Here is a 14,208-nt window from a genome sequence, read left to right on the forward strand (position 1 = left end):
ACTGAATGACTCTATTCTAACATGTAAGTATTTTTAAAAGCATGATAATTTTAATTAAACACAAAACATGAAAAGTTCTAAAAATGACCCACAGCAAAGAGACAACTATCATTAATAGGAATCTCCTTGGAAACTGAGAATGTCTTAGATATGAATGATATTTGAATCAATATTTTTCTCACAAAAGTAGACTATCTTACATTTTTGTATTATACTGATTACTTAGAATGTGCTACGATTCCACGTGTTCTCAAAATGTAACTGTTGTATTATTTTTCCACTTCAACAGTGTTGATATTGAATCTTTGGAAGACCTATGGTACAGCTTTCATGAATGTCTAAATTAATTCATGACCTGATTGGTTAATTAGTTATAGGTTATTGTTAGAGTTTCCTGGTTATTAAAGCAAATCCTGACTGGCACATTTGTTGTTCTACCACGTGATACATTCTACTACTGAGCAATTCGGGAAAACAAGCCCTCACCATACTCATGTTTTGTGATTTAAACTTTCTTCCCTTATTTATTATAGGATATAATGTTCACGTATAAATTAGGTTATCTCATATAGTAAAAATAAAAATTTCAGAAATATTTATAGAATATACTGAGAAACATGTGTTACTATGATTACAAAAATTCTGAGATTAACCTATTCAGGAATAATGATGTATGTAAAAATATATATATTTATATTTAAAAATAAAAAGATTATGCAGACCTTGGGGAGTGTGGCTCCTGCCTAACTTCCAAACTGAATGTGATCTGTGTGCAAGTAATTTTAAGAAGTTCCTGGCCAGGTTGGGAGAGATGGCTCAGTGGTGATGTGCTCTTCCAAAGGGGATCTAGCATCCTCACACGGGCAGGCAAAACACCAATGCACACAGAAAATTAATAAAATAAAATTTTGTTAAGAAGCTCCTGACCAGCCAGGGATTTCCTGAGCCACACTGGTGGCCCCTCCCCCAGCCATTCCTGGTGTCACCAAGGATTTGCTGTCATCATGGTGGTAGTGGTGATGCTCGTGAGGTTTGTGAAGACAGTTGGGTGATGGGGTCATCGTATCTCCTGAGATAAAAGGCTCCCATGGAAGGCAAAGCTCTCCTGCCTCATGGCAGGGAGGCTGGACAAGAATCCTACTGGGTCCCTGAGTGGAGGAGTCTATCAGGGCCTCCGTGTCCAAGCCTCGCATACGGTCTGGCTGTGCCCATTTGCCTCTGTTTGTGGCCTGCAATCTCCACTTTCAGAAACAGCACCCGTCTGTCACCTCCCCTCTGCAACAGCTGTTTTGCCAGGCTAACAGGATCAGCTCAACAGTCCTGTCTCACAGCTCCTCACTCAGAGCCTGCAGGTCTTGTGGGGTCCACCCCAGGACTTAGCAGGATGGAGACAGACACATTACTCACAGGCAGGTGGGGGTAACCAGCTGATACTGTAGGGACAGAGCTCCCCCAAAAAGCCGATTGGGATCTGTAAGACCTCATGCCAAGGAGGAGATCCGATGGAGACAGCACATCACTGGAGTCCACCGGGGGGTGGACAGAAATTCGTGTTGGTTTTTGCTTCCTCTGACCACATGGAGGATGACTTCGCCTGGCACAGGGGTTGAAGAAGCTGTCACTGCTGTTTGGAGCCAAGGGACTGAGCCAGCAGAGACAGTTGTCCCTCTCACGTCCCATATATGGGAACATCATATGGGACAGCGTTGAAACCCACCTGGATCTGAGAAGCTGTAAATACTATCAAAGTCTTTCCATGCTATTTCTTTACACACACACACACACACACACACACATTCACACGTATGTATGTATGTATGTATGTGTGTGTGTGAATCTATCTATCTATCTATCTATCTATCTACAATAGAATTTCACCTTTTTAATGTGAGGAAGAGATTTGGTTTTGATTTTTGAGAAAAGGTCTCACTATGTAGCTTAGATTAGCCTTAATCTCAAGGAGTTCCTCTTGCCTCAGCCTCCCAAGCACTGGGATTGCAAGCATGTGACAGCACAGCCAGCTTAAGGGAAGCACTTCACAGATGCTTCCCAGCACAGCCAGAACGGCAGGTGTCACTGCTTGGAGCTTCTCAGCCCTTGGGAAGTAAAATGTAGAGTTCTTGATCATGCCTAAGCCTCCCTAGCAGCTGGGACAGGCCTGGTTCCCCCCAGCCTGTGTGTGTGTGTGCATGACCACGTGTGGGACTAGAGGTTGACATCCAGTGTTGTCAACTTCTCTGTCTTATTCTTTTATTTTTTGAGACAGGTTCTCTCACTGAAGCTGGCATAGGAGAACTCAGCTATCCTCACTGGTTTCTGCTCAGTGAACTCCAGGAATCTGCTTGCACCCACCTTCCCAGTACTCACACTATAGGTGTGAGCCACCGATGGTACGGGGCCTTTTCTTTTCTTAAGCCTTTGTGTCATAGGTACTGGGAATAGGACTCATGTCCTCATGCTTCCTCGGTCAGCACTTCGCCAACTGAGCTTAGTTCCTCGTACCCTTAATTTCTGTTTTCCTGTTTTTAAACACAGATGACATTTGAACACCCTACTACTCCGTTAATTCCCTTGGCAGCCCCACCATCAGCTGGGATTTTCCAGCCAGGAGGACAGAGTTTAAAGAGAGTTAAGAGTCTCCCTGAAGTTTACATGGCGGGCCAGTGGTGTGTGTCCAACAGGAACCCTAATCTGTCTGAATCTTGGCCTTCAGTGTTTACACATGTGTCTTGCCAGCTGGGAGAGGCAGGAAACCCACAGAAGGTTCTCAGGGAATCAAGACCAAAATCCTCCTGCCCTTTATCTTGCTGATCATCCCCTCAGAGAATCGGGACAGGGATTTTTTGTCTGGCCTTTTAGCTGCTTGCTCTTGGCATGTCAGTCCTTGAGGCCAGAGTGGATGTGCGGGTGGGGTTCGGAGGCAGGGCCCTCTGAGTTCTGTGCTGCTGTGAGGCAGTCTGTGCTTTAGCTTCTCTGGCATCACCTTCTTCCCGGGCAGGTTCTTGACCTTCTTGACACTTCAGTACAGTGCCTCGTGTTTTTATTGCGTTCCAATTATTTTTCATTGCTACTCCATAACTGCAATTTTGCTACTGTTGTAAATAGCCATGTTTTCTGACGGTCTTGAGGGCCTCTCACCTAGAAGGCTCCCCCCGAAGGAAACTGGCCACAACGTCTAACCCGTATCTTCATGTCTCTGTTTTATGTGAAGAGAGAGCTTAGATTTATCTTTTCTACGATAGATGTGGCTGTGAGGAAGAGGAGGAAAGGGATAGGGAGGAAGTAGAGGGAAGAGGAGAAGAGAAGGAAGAAAAGGAAGGGTGCTGAGAGCACTTGGTGTTCTTACAGAGTGCTGGGGTTTGTTTCCCAGCACCCACATGGAAGCTTAGAACTGTCTGTAACACCAGTTCCAGGGGGTCTGGCACCCTCTTTTGGCCTCTGTGGGCACTGCACATACATACAGGCAGACAAACACTCATACACATAAAACTGAATAATTTTTTTTTTAAAGAGGGAGGGAAATAGATAAATAAATAAAGTCTGCATACAACCCTCAAACCTTTGAAACTCTGGCCATTCAGAGCTGTGTCACTCTAGCTAGGCATGGTGATACACACCTTTGATCCCAGGGCTAGGGAGGCAGAGGCAGGAGGATCTCTGTGAGTTCAAGGCCAGCTTGCTCTACAGAGTGGGTTACAGGGCAGCCAGGGCTAAACAGAGAAACCCTGTCTCAAAAAACAAATAGAAAGAAAGAACAAAAGAAAGAAAGAGAGAGAGAAAGAGAAAGAGAGAGAGAGAAAGAGAGAGAGAAAGAAAGAAAGAAAGAAAGAAAGAAAGAAAGAAAGAAAGAAAGGAAGGAAGGAAGGAAGGAAGGAAGGAAGGAAGGAAGGAAGAGAAAGTGAGCCATGTCATTCAATGTCAACTATGAGGAGAACATACTATGAGAACTATGAGGTGACCCTGAACAAAAGCCCTTACCAGGAAGAGGGAAAATATGAAAAATATGAGAAATATTTGGCGGAAGCTTCATTTGCCTAAGAGCCACTTGAGTGGCTTAAACAGTCATGCCATGCGTGGCCATGGGAGGCAGGCAGGGCGCATCAATTCAGGTTTCCAGGAGACTGTACCCCATATGGCCACTGGAAAGGAATCCCATTCTTGTTTAATTAAAAATGAAGGGAAGAAAGGAGAAGGAAGACAAAGGGAGGCAGGCAGAAGGTTGGAAGGAAGCAGAGAGGGAGGAACTGGAAAGGAGGAGTGGAGGAAGAAAAGCCACCACTGAGGGCCAGCCTTAGGCTGCCTGGGGACATCTCTTCTCACTGCTGAAGACATTGCTGACCTGCTGGGTTGGGAAGTGTCCCTCCCTTCCTGAACCTTGGGACAGTGTCCTTTACCAGTCCTCTGTGCCCCAGAATGATGGGGACAACTCTATCTAAAGACTCCAAGTGATTTCAGGAGAGCTCAGAGCAGGAGCTGTCTGAGATGTGGCTGGCCTTAGCCTCTCACTTATGCAGCCTTCTGACTCATCTTGGGCACTTGACTTATTCATCTGCAAGACAAGAGAGTCACACTTGTGTCCAACTCCTGTGTAGACTGTGCCCTACACAGCCACACCTACAGTCAGAGGATAGAATGCCAGCAATGCCGTAGGTTCCCCTGGACAGGTCAGGATAAACTGCTCGTGTGCACATCCCACACATGGCTGCTGAGCTCTGGTACCTGGCTGAGCTGGCCCACATCAGGGCCGCCAATGAATCCTAGCTTAAGACACAAAGGGCCAGTTCCTGGATCAGGCAGCAGAGGCTATGTAGCTCAAGCTTTTGTTTCAGGGTATGCGACTAGGAGCATCCGGGATTTCATTATGGAAGGTGTTTCACAGCCTGGGCCCTTGACTGTTAGTGAAGAAGTCAGTCCTCAATTATTAAACCGGTATTTGCACTTGTTCGTCTGTTTCCTCTCTGCTTGAGCCCACAAGGTGCAGTAGCCTCCAGATAAAAAGCAGGGGTTCTCTGAACTCTGGCTTCCTTGGTGTCTTTGGAATGTTGAGCTTAGCCACTGCACCCGGCACCATTAGAAGAGTCACTACTGAGCTCCGGGAAACCCGTGTCTCCTCCTGGAAGACATCCTTCACGGAACGGCACACACACAGATGCTAGTGCTTGTGCCGTATGCCTGTGCCTGTGAGAGCGCTCCTGACACTTTGAAGGCACCAATTACGGGAATTGTGGGTCAGTCCCTCCTGCCTGACATCCTCCCCCTTTCCCATCTTAGACAGCAAACAAAAGAGCCAGCCTCCCTTGCGGCCAGACCACCAAGGCGGAGCAAAGGCCCCAGCCCTCCCCAGCGCCTTGGCTCTGCTGGACTGGGCACTTCCAGGGTGGTTCAATGGCTGCCTTGTTGAGACTTCCACAGGGCTGGCCTGGAAGGAACCATTAAAAAACAGTTTAGTCAGAACAAAAGCTCGTCTGTTCTTATTGTCTCCCTGGCTGCAGTTTGGTCTCTGTAGCTGAAAGTGGATCCGACAGGGCCCCAGTTGTGGGTCGCCCATCTCTGACTTCAATGTCTGATCCCAAGCAGAAAATTTATAGCCTAAACTGAACCAGGTAGAGACCTTGGTAGGGTGCTAATGGTCTCAGAATCCCCTGGAGCTCCTTGGAAGGTGGGGTGCTTGCTGCTCTCACGCTGGCTCCCCAGGGTCTTTTGGAGCACACAGGCCCTGGTGTGTATGCAGCCCCCGTGACTCTAGTCTAGCTGTTCAGAACCCAGGTTGGATATACAGCCTGGAGAACTCTTCTCTGGCTGTCTCCCCAACCCATATCCTAAAAGTGCCCAACAAGGAAGCATTTTAGAACCCCAAAATGGGGCTGTACTGTCTTGTGTTGTGGAGGAAGGGGGCCTCTGTTTTATGGTTTAATTTTTTGTTCTATTTTATGTATATTAATGTCTTGCCTATGTACGAGCACATGTAACACATGTGCAGTGTCCTTAGAGACCAGAAGAGGGTGCTGGATCCCCTGGAACTGGAGTTAAGGATGGTTGTGAGCTAGCGTGTGAGTGCTGGGACTAGAGCCCAGGGCCTCTGCTAGAGCAGTAAGTGATCTTAACTATTGAACTGTCATTCCAGCCCCTAGTTTTTCATTTTATTTATTTTTCAGTATTAGCGATAATGTTTGGGGATGGCTTGGGTCTGGGTTCACTTTGATGACCTTGGGATTTCTTGTTTATATTGCTTGAGTGTTTGTCCCCAGAGATGCTTGTCATGGTCACAGAAGAGGACCTCTGACAGCTCAGAGCTGCTTCCATGTTGCTTAATGGGAATAAGGAGGGTTGTCAAAAACCACTCTGCGCTGTCTGTGATGAACAGAGTGCCCATATAGGCTGAGGAGGCCTTTAGTGTACAACCCTGAAAACTGCAGAGAGCCCAAAAGAAGCAGCTGTCCCCACCACTTCTGGGTGGTGTGCATTCAGCCCCCAGAGAGAAAGGAAGGTCAGTGTGACTCCTAGAAGCAGAACCCCACAGGGAGGGAGTCAGGGTTAGGGTAGACCCCACAGACCTGGAGGAGGGGTAGTTGACTCCCAGTGGTGAGACCCCACAGGGAAATTTGTCCCCAGTGCTACTTCTAGTTTGTATTTTGAGACAGTCTTATTGAATTGTCTAGGCTAGCCTAGAACTCACTCAGCAGCCCAGGGTAGCCCTAGTCCTGTGGTTGTCCTGCCTCAGCCTGCTATGCAGCATGCATAATGAACCTGGCTCTTCCCACTGGAGGATTCAGAAGCCCCTTCCTTAGAACATGTAGCTTGTGAGGCTATAATGGAAGCCCACCCTAGCTATGATATGATGTTCCCATGTCACCGTCATCAGTCTCCATGAATTATCTTGGGGTAAACCTGCACATTCTACAGTGAGTGAGGCAAAACAGGATGGTCTGATAAAGCCACTTGGGTCACATGGCAAGTCTCTGTTGCTGGCACACACTCCAAGCAGCAGGAAATTGGCATGGGTGAGCAATGTCTCTCCAAAGGGTCAGGCTGTTCATGAGTTTAGATTCTATGGACCATAGGGTTCTTTATCCTCCACTGCTTCCATAGAAAATCAGCTAGCCACAGATAACATGTAAGCACTGACTATCACTGTATCTCAAACAACATGTCTTACTTAAACTAAAGTGGGCTCTCAGACCACAGCTTGTGGGGCCCAGGTCTAGTGACATACTCTCACTCTACCTCCTGAGGATGTTGGAGGATGTGTTGGTTTAAGCCTGGGATGTGTGGATGCTTTCCTTTCTACTAGACTCTCTTGCAGCTATGTGGATCCTGTGCTAGCTGAGGAAATTCAAGGATAAGATATGATGACATCAGGCAAAGCTATTACTCCTAAAAATTCAGGACAGACTCAGCTAGCAGGAGCTTTCTGCCCTTCCTTCTTCCATTAAATTCTCCCTGGAAAGGCAATGTGATGCCTGGAACTGGAGTAGCTATACTTCAAACCACAGGCCGGGGACAGCAGAGTAGGAAGCTTGGAAAGAGGAGGCATTTGCTATTATTGTTTGAGAACCTGCATTAATTAATTTCTTCCTATAGAGTTTCTGCATCCTGGGTGGGGGGTGAACTAAACCAAACCCAAATTCAAACTATTGTGTTCTTGTTTGGCCAGTTACTATGGGGAGGTCTCTGCTGTAGCCAAATGCAATCTTGATTCAAATGCTGAGCCCAGTGATGGAGTAAGAGTCAGCCAGAGCCTATCATTCAAGATTATTAATGTCAGTGGAGACATCTTTTACTCATTCTGGGTGATAAGGTGCTTTGTTTGGCATGAAATTTGTTTCATTTTATTACTTACCGTGTGTGTGTGTGTATGTGTGTTCATCTGTATGAATGCTGTTACTTCATTTGAGGCAGGGCTTCTCGTTCACTGCTTTATTGTGTTGGGGGACAGCTGGATTGTCCTGTCTCCAAGATATTGCTAGAACACTCCCGTCGCTGCAGGAGTTCTGGAATTTAGATTCTATGCTAGTGCATACACTATTGCATTTACTTTCACATGGGCTCTGGGATTCAAATGTAGGTCTTCCTGCTTGCTTGCATGGTAAGTGCTTTCCCCATCCAGCCATCTCTTAAGGCCTGGGATAGATTTTATCACCCAATTTTTTTCCTCCTTTGATCAGACAAGGAGCTGGAAATGGCCGTCTGAGTCTCTTTGTGTATTGGCTTTTTTTTTTTTTTGGGGGGGGGGGAGCTTGACACTAGCTAGAGTCATTTGGGAGGCGAGAGTCTCAATTGGTACAACGCATCTGTAGGATCGGCCTCTAGGCAAGTCCGCGCAGTGTCATTTTGGTTAGTGATCAATGGGGGATGGCCCAGTTCACTGTGGGTGGTGCCATGCCCTGGACAGATGATCCTGGCTGGTATGAGAAAGCAGGCTGTGAGGAGCAAGCCAGTAAGCAGCACCCTTCCATGGCCTCTGCTTCAGCTCCTGCCTCCAGGTTCCTGCCCTGTGTGAGTTTTTGATGAACAATATGGAAGTGTAAGCCGAATAAACTCTTTCCTCCTGGTCATGGTGGTTTTTGGTTTTTTGTTTGTTTGTGCTTATCACAAGCAATAGAAACCTTAACTAAAATGCAGTGTGCTTTTGCATTCTTTCCCGGGTGTCAGAACTGTGGCTGTTTCTTTCTCTCTGTGCACATGTTACCTGCCACTAGCTCGTGTGTGTGTGTGTGTGTGTGTGTGTGTGTGTGTGTGTGTGTGTGGTGGGGGTGGGAGGATTAGAACAGAACTTTCTGTGCTGGTTGAGTGGGCTTCTCAAGTCATCCACTGAACTACTCGTGAAGCTTCGCCCATCCCCACCCCCAACCCCTTGCAGCTAGAGATGGCCATGTGGGAAGGCAAAAGGAGGTCCCTAGCGCATCTGAGAGAGAATTCATTCCAAGCAAGAGAGATGCTCCAGTCCCTCTCCTTCTCCTCAGTTCTCAGGGTTGGTCACCTCCTCTTCCTATCCTAAGGTGATGAGTGTGACAAGGGAAGCTATGCCGAGGGTATGCTGCGCAGGTGGCATCAACGGATTCCTGTGGCTTCCAGGGAACTCCTAAGGCCTGGTGCTATAGCCTCTCTCCTCACGGCTCTCTGATGTCGCCTGGGGCTGGTGCTGAAGCCACTGCTACCTGGGGCCCGTCGCCAAACACCTCACCCAATGACACCCTCTGGACCTGGTGAATTAAGACACTTTTCTTGTTGTTTTGAGATTCGTTCTCACTCCAAATCCCAGGCTGCCTTGGAATGTAGCGTGTAGCTAACTAGAAGGCCACCCTCCCACCCAGGCCTCCCAAAGTGCTGGGGTTACAGACTTGAGCCACCACAGCCAGCTTGGGTGAGCTCGGCTCTTGATGATGTCCCTGCCCACTGCCAGGCCTTCCATCTCCCGAGGCCCCTACTTTAGTGAATGGTGCTGCCCTCCACCCACCCCACAGCTCAGGCTGCTAACTGTTTTACAAGTCCCTGTCTTCCTCCCTCGGCATGGGATTACTCTGAGAATCACTGAGCTGTACCTTCAAGAATACAGACCTTAGCCAGGGGCAGGGGTCATCGGCATAGCCATGAGGTGGGCTGACCTCTTCAGAGCAGAAGAAAGTTACAACACAGTGAAATCACAGAAATGCTACCAGGCCATTGGTGAGGGGTGAGTCACAACTCCCATCCATACTCAGGCTGGTCTCAGGAGGTCTCAGGCTGGAATGCTGGGAAGGGGGACTGGTCAGGACCTGCCTTAGAGTCTGGGAACTCCATAGCCTACATCTTCTCTATGGGGTACCCTTGAAGTCAGGCTCTTAGTTCCCCATCTTGGTGCCCAGTTCATGGGAACCTGATGATTGCTATTAAACACACACACCTGTCCTGCCCCAGGACCTTTGAACATGCCATCTCCTTGACTTAGTCCACAATTCTGCCCAATGGTGTGATTTTCCCCACCGCCTTCAGGGTCTCTGCTCAGCTCTCTCTCCTCAAGCAGCCTTTTCTGGCTGCTGCTGTTGAAGCTGCCCTGTCCCTCTGAACCTCTGCTCTGTGTCACTGGATAACAGTTCTCCATGTCAGGAAATTATTTTTCCCTGTTATACCCTCCTAGACTCTTGGAAAGGGCCTGTCACACAATGGTGCTCAATAAATGTTAGTCCTATGAGGATGGAACGGACTCTAGGAAAGTAAACTCAAGCCCACAGAGAGGACTGGAGAGATGGCTCAGTGGTTAAGAGCATGTGCTGATCTTTCAGAGGACCAGAGTTCCATTCCTAGCACCTGTGTCAGGCAGCGCACAACTGCCTTAACTCCAGCAGAGGGAGAAGAAACCAGTTCAAGACGTAAGGGAGGTAAAAAGACAACCAACCAAGCTGAACCGCTCAGGAATGTCACTGTCGCCCTCAGTGCTGCTGAGCCCTGCTGTGTGGGGCCTGCTGCAGGAGTGATTCGGGAGTTCTTCTGAGAGAAGAAGTGAGCAGGTCCTCATCAGAGAAGTGCAAATGTCTGCTGTGGGAAATGAATAGGGGCTTTGGCTTTCGACTATATATTGAGTACCAAGTGTATGCAGAAGGCCCAGATGGTGATGCCAGCATGGGCCTGGAGGCCTGCAGATCATGCATGACTCAGTATTCAGAGTTGCCAACCCACTGAAGGCCAGATAGCAGGCTCTCAGGGGTAGAGGGTCCTGGAACTGATCACCAGGTCTTGGCACTGCTCTCCAGGAATCTGCTGCCCATGGACTTCCCTGAGCCAATCTGGCTTCATTCTCACCACCTGTGTCCCTTCTCCCTTTTCAGTGACAGCAATGGAAAGGTGGATTAAGAGAGATGGAGGCAAACGGGGCTGAGGAGAGCATGACAGGAAGGCCTCCCTGTGAGGGACATCACCCTGCCCCCTGCCACTGAGAGCAGACGCATGGATCAGTGGTGGGTACCTGCCTAGAGAACCCCCCAGAGAGGGTGGGTGCTTAGTAGAAGTACACTTTTCCAGCCTGTTTGAAGCCGTGGTTCTGGTCCTGCACCTCAAAATTCCCGAAACCAGTTCAGCAACACAACCCCCCATCTTTCCATAATCAAAGACAGAGACTCTTCAAGCCCTCTGACCTTTCTGGACACCATCACTTTTTTAACCTTACTGGTAGAAAGTTCTTTCCTCGTGGTGATGGACAGACTCATCATGATGAAGGTGGAGCTATGTGGCATGAAACTCATCAAGAAGACTGAGACAGGAGGATTGTCATGAGTTCAGGATGAGTTAGGCTTCACAGTGAGACCATGCTTCAAGCAAACAAAGGAAGAACCAGAACCCAGAAGCTGCAGAGGCGTCCAGGTGGTGGCCCGGAAGGCAGAGAATTCTTCTGAATTCTTAGACCTTCCCTTGCTGTGTGCAGCTGTGCTGGGGAGCAGGGATTTGGTGCCCACACGGGGCCCCTTTCACAGCATGTCTTCCTAGTCCTGTCATGTTGTTTTTATCTATAAAAACCCTGCCTGGGAGCCAGGCCCGCTCCTCCACCACAGGCCAGTTTTATCTGCTTAGCTTGTTTACAGCCTCATTCCAAGACAAGGGTGTCTGAGGCCCAGATGCCTCAAATGTGCACTGAGCCTGGGGCGCGGGACGGCAGGCCTCTGTTGATCTCCTGCCTTCTTCAAAGATGAAAATAAAAGAACCAAATGTCTGGAAATTAAATTTTCTGGTTATAACGAGGCTTTTGAAGCCCCGAAAATCAGTCTTTTGTTTCTCTGCCCCCCCAGCCCCCACCCTGCTCTCCCCAGAAAATTCCCACATGGCATTTGGGAATCAAAGGATTTTACCCCATCAAAACAGAATCAAGGCCACAGTGCCAGAGACTTGGAGGGATACGGGGAGCCACCGGGTGGGGAGGCTGGTAACTCCTGTCCTTCCTTGCGGTGTGACAGCTCAGTGTTGATGTCCAGCACCATGCCAGCTGCTGGCTCAGGGTGCTTGTGGATGGACAGACAGACAACCCCCTCCCCCGAGCAGGCAAGGGAGGGGTCTTGCTTCCTCCGCCAGGAGTAGTAGGTAAGAATCCAATAGTGTACTATGTGGACTCTGTTCCCGGGGAGGGAGCAGGCAGGGGTCTGTCTGAGTTCTTTGGGCAGCAGGAATTTTGTCCTGACTGACTCTGGCCGCCCTAGTGAGCACAGCAGGAGAACGCAGACAGATGAAGGGGCTGACGCAGGCCTGGGGGTCCACTCGGTTAGAACATGAGTCTGGGTCAATTGGCCCATTTGCTCTGGATGCTCACTTTGCACCCGCTGTTCCCCGTGCCAACAACACCCTTCCCCCTTTTATCTGGATCCAAGCTTCTCAGTTGTCCTTTCTCTGAGAGTCCTCCTCCCCCTGCTTTGTTCTCAAGTCCTTGTTTGGCTCTTACCTATTACTCACCCTTCTTCACAGGGAAGGGTTGAGACAGGGTCTCTCTGCAAAGCCCTGGCTGTCCTGAACTCGATATGCAGACCGAGCTGGCCTTGAACCCACAGAGATCTGCCGGCCTCTACCTCCGAGTGCTGGGATTAAAGGAGTGTACAACCATGCTGGGTTTTGTTACTCACTCTCATTCCTCCTTCCTCTCCCCCACCTAACACAAAGGTCATTGAATGTCTCTCCATAGCTGCTAAGTGAATCGGTGAATGAATAAGAGTGCCAAGACTGTTGCGGAGAGTAAGTATGGAGGTTGTCATTCTCAGAGACAACTGAGATGTACAAGAGTGTGGTGTGTTGGGACCTCATCCCCTCACGTGTAGCCCTGAGTCCTTGTGTGTCACCAGCTGGCTCCTAACTGACCATGCTATCCCTGCTTTCTCTGTCTTCCCTGACCAGGATACCCTAGTCTCATCCCCCTGCCCCCCAACAGAAAGAGTAAATCTGAGAAGTGTGCATAATTTCAGGCTCAGAGCTGCATCATTTGCTACTCTGGCAAGCTTGGATGGTGGCTTGCATGTGACAAGCTCTGGCTGGAGAGGGCGTTGGTGGGGGTTATAGCCCACCTAGCCCCCCGAACACGAAGTCATTTCACACATGCACAGTAGGTGGCGCTATAACAAAAAACAGACGCTATGAACCACCTGGGGCTTCAGGTGGGCTGGCTGGGTTCACTAAGGCTCTCTGCTTTCTGTGTGACTGGCCCTGAGCCGACTGACTGCTTAGTTTCCTAGAGCCTCAGTTTCCTCATCTGTAGAGTTTACAAATGGTATCTGTTTGGAAAAACGAGGAGGAGAAGGAGTTCAGAGGTGATGAGGGCCATGCAGTCATCACCAACAGCTGCTGCTTCTGCTGTGTTCCCAGGGTCTGCTTGTGTGGCAAGACCTGTCTACAGAGATGCCCTGGGGCCAGGAAAGCCCAGGGCTGTGTCCCTGGGCTCATCTGTGGGACTTGAGCTGGCAGGAAGAATTGAGGGAGCCAAGGTTGTCAAGTGAGGGCTCCATCTAGAATCTCTTGTCACCTGGTAGTCCTTTGATAAGGACTTGTCTGCTGAGCACCGCTGAAGGAGGGGTACCAGAGGCATGCCTGTTATCACGTGGCAGGCGACGGAGTATATCATAGTTGGCTCCAGATTCTGAGTCAGGTGCCATTCCAGCCATTCCATAGTTCACTCTGAAAGCTTGCTCATTCATCCATCCATCCATTTATTCATCCCTGGGGACCACGGGCATTTTAGACACCATTCTGGCTCTCGGGGATGTGAACAGGTCAGGATAGAATTGATACCCACATTTTAACGTGTATTATATTTTATTCTTAAATGTGTGTGTGTGTGGATATGCCTATGTGCAGATCTGTACTCCAGTGCATTGCCCTTGGGTTAGGAGAGGGAGTCAGATTTCCTGGAGCTGGAATTAATGGCAGTTACGGTCCACTCCATATGGGTGCTGGGAGCCAAACCTGAGTCCTTCAAAAGAGCAACCCTCCTTCATGCCCACAGCTTAACAGGGGGAAGAAGACAATAAACAAGAAACTACATATTTTTCATGGTGGAAATTGTGAATTGAGAAAAAAAAAAAAATCCCATCTTCAGAAGCCTGCAGTGGAAGTTTTGGTTTCTTTCATGTGCTTTTTTGTTTTGGTCCCAAATATGGGATGTGGAAATGTTTTTAGTTCATCATCAGTTGAAAACAAACTCATGAGAGGGCACATGATCTTGATCAGCTGAAAAGGGACAGTGAGAGGGCGTATTATGTT

This window comes from Meriones unguiculatus, chromosome 4, assembly GCF_030254825.1.
Source record: "Meriones unguiculatus strain TT.TT164.6M chromosome 4, Bangor_MerUng_6.1, whole genome shotgun sequence".
Lineage (NCBI taxonomy): Eukaryota > Metazoa > Chordata > Mammalia > Rodentia > Muridae > Meriones > Meriones unguiculatus.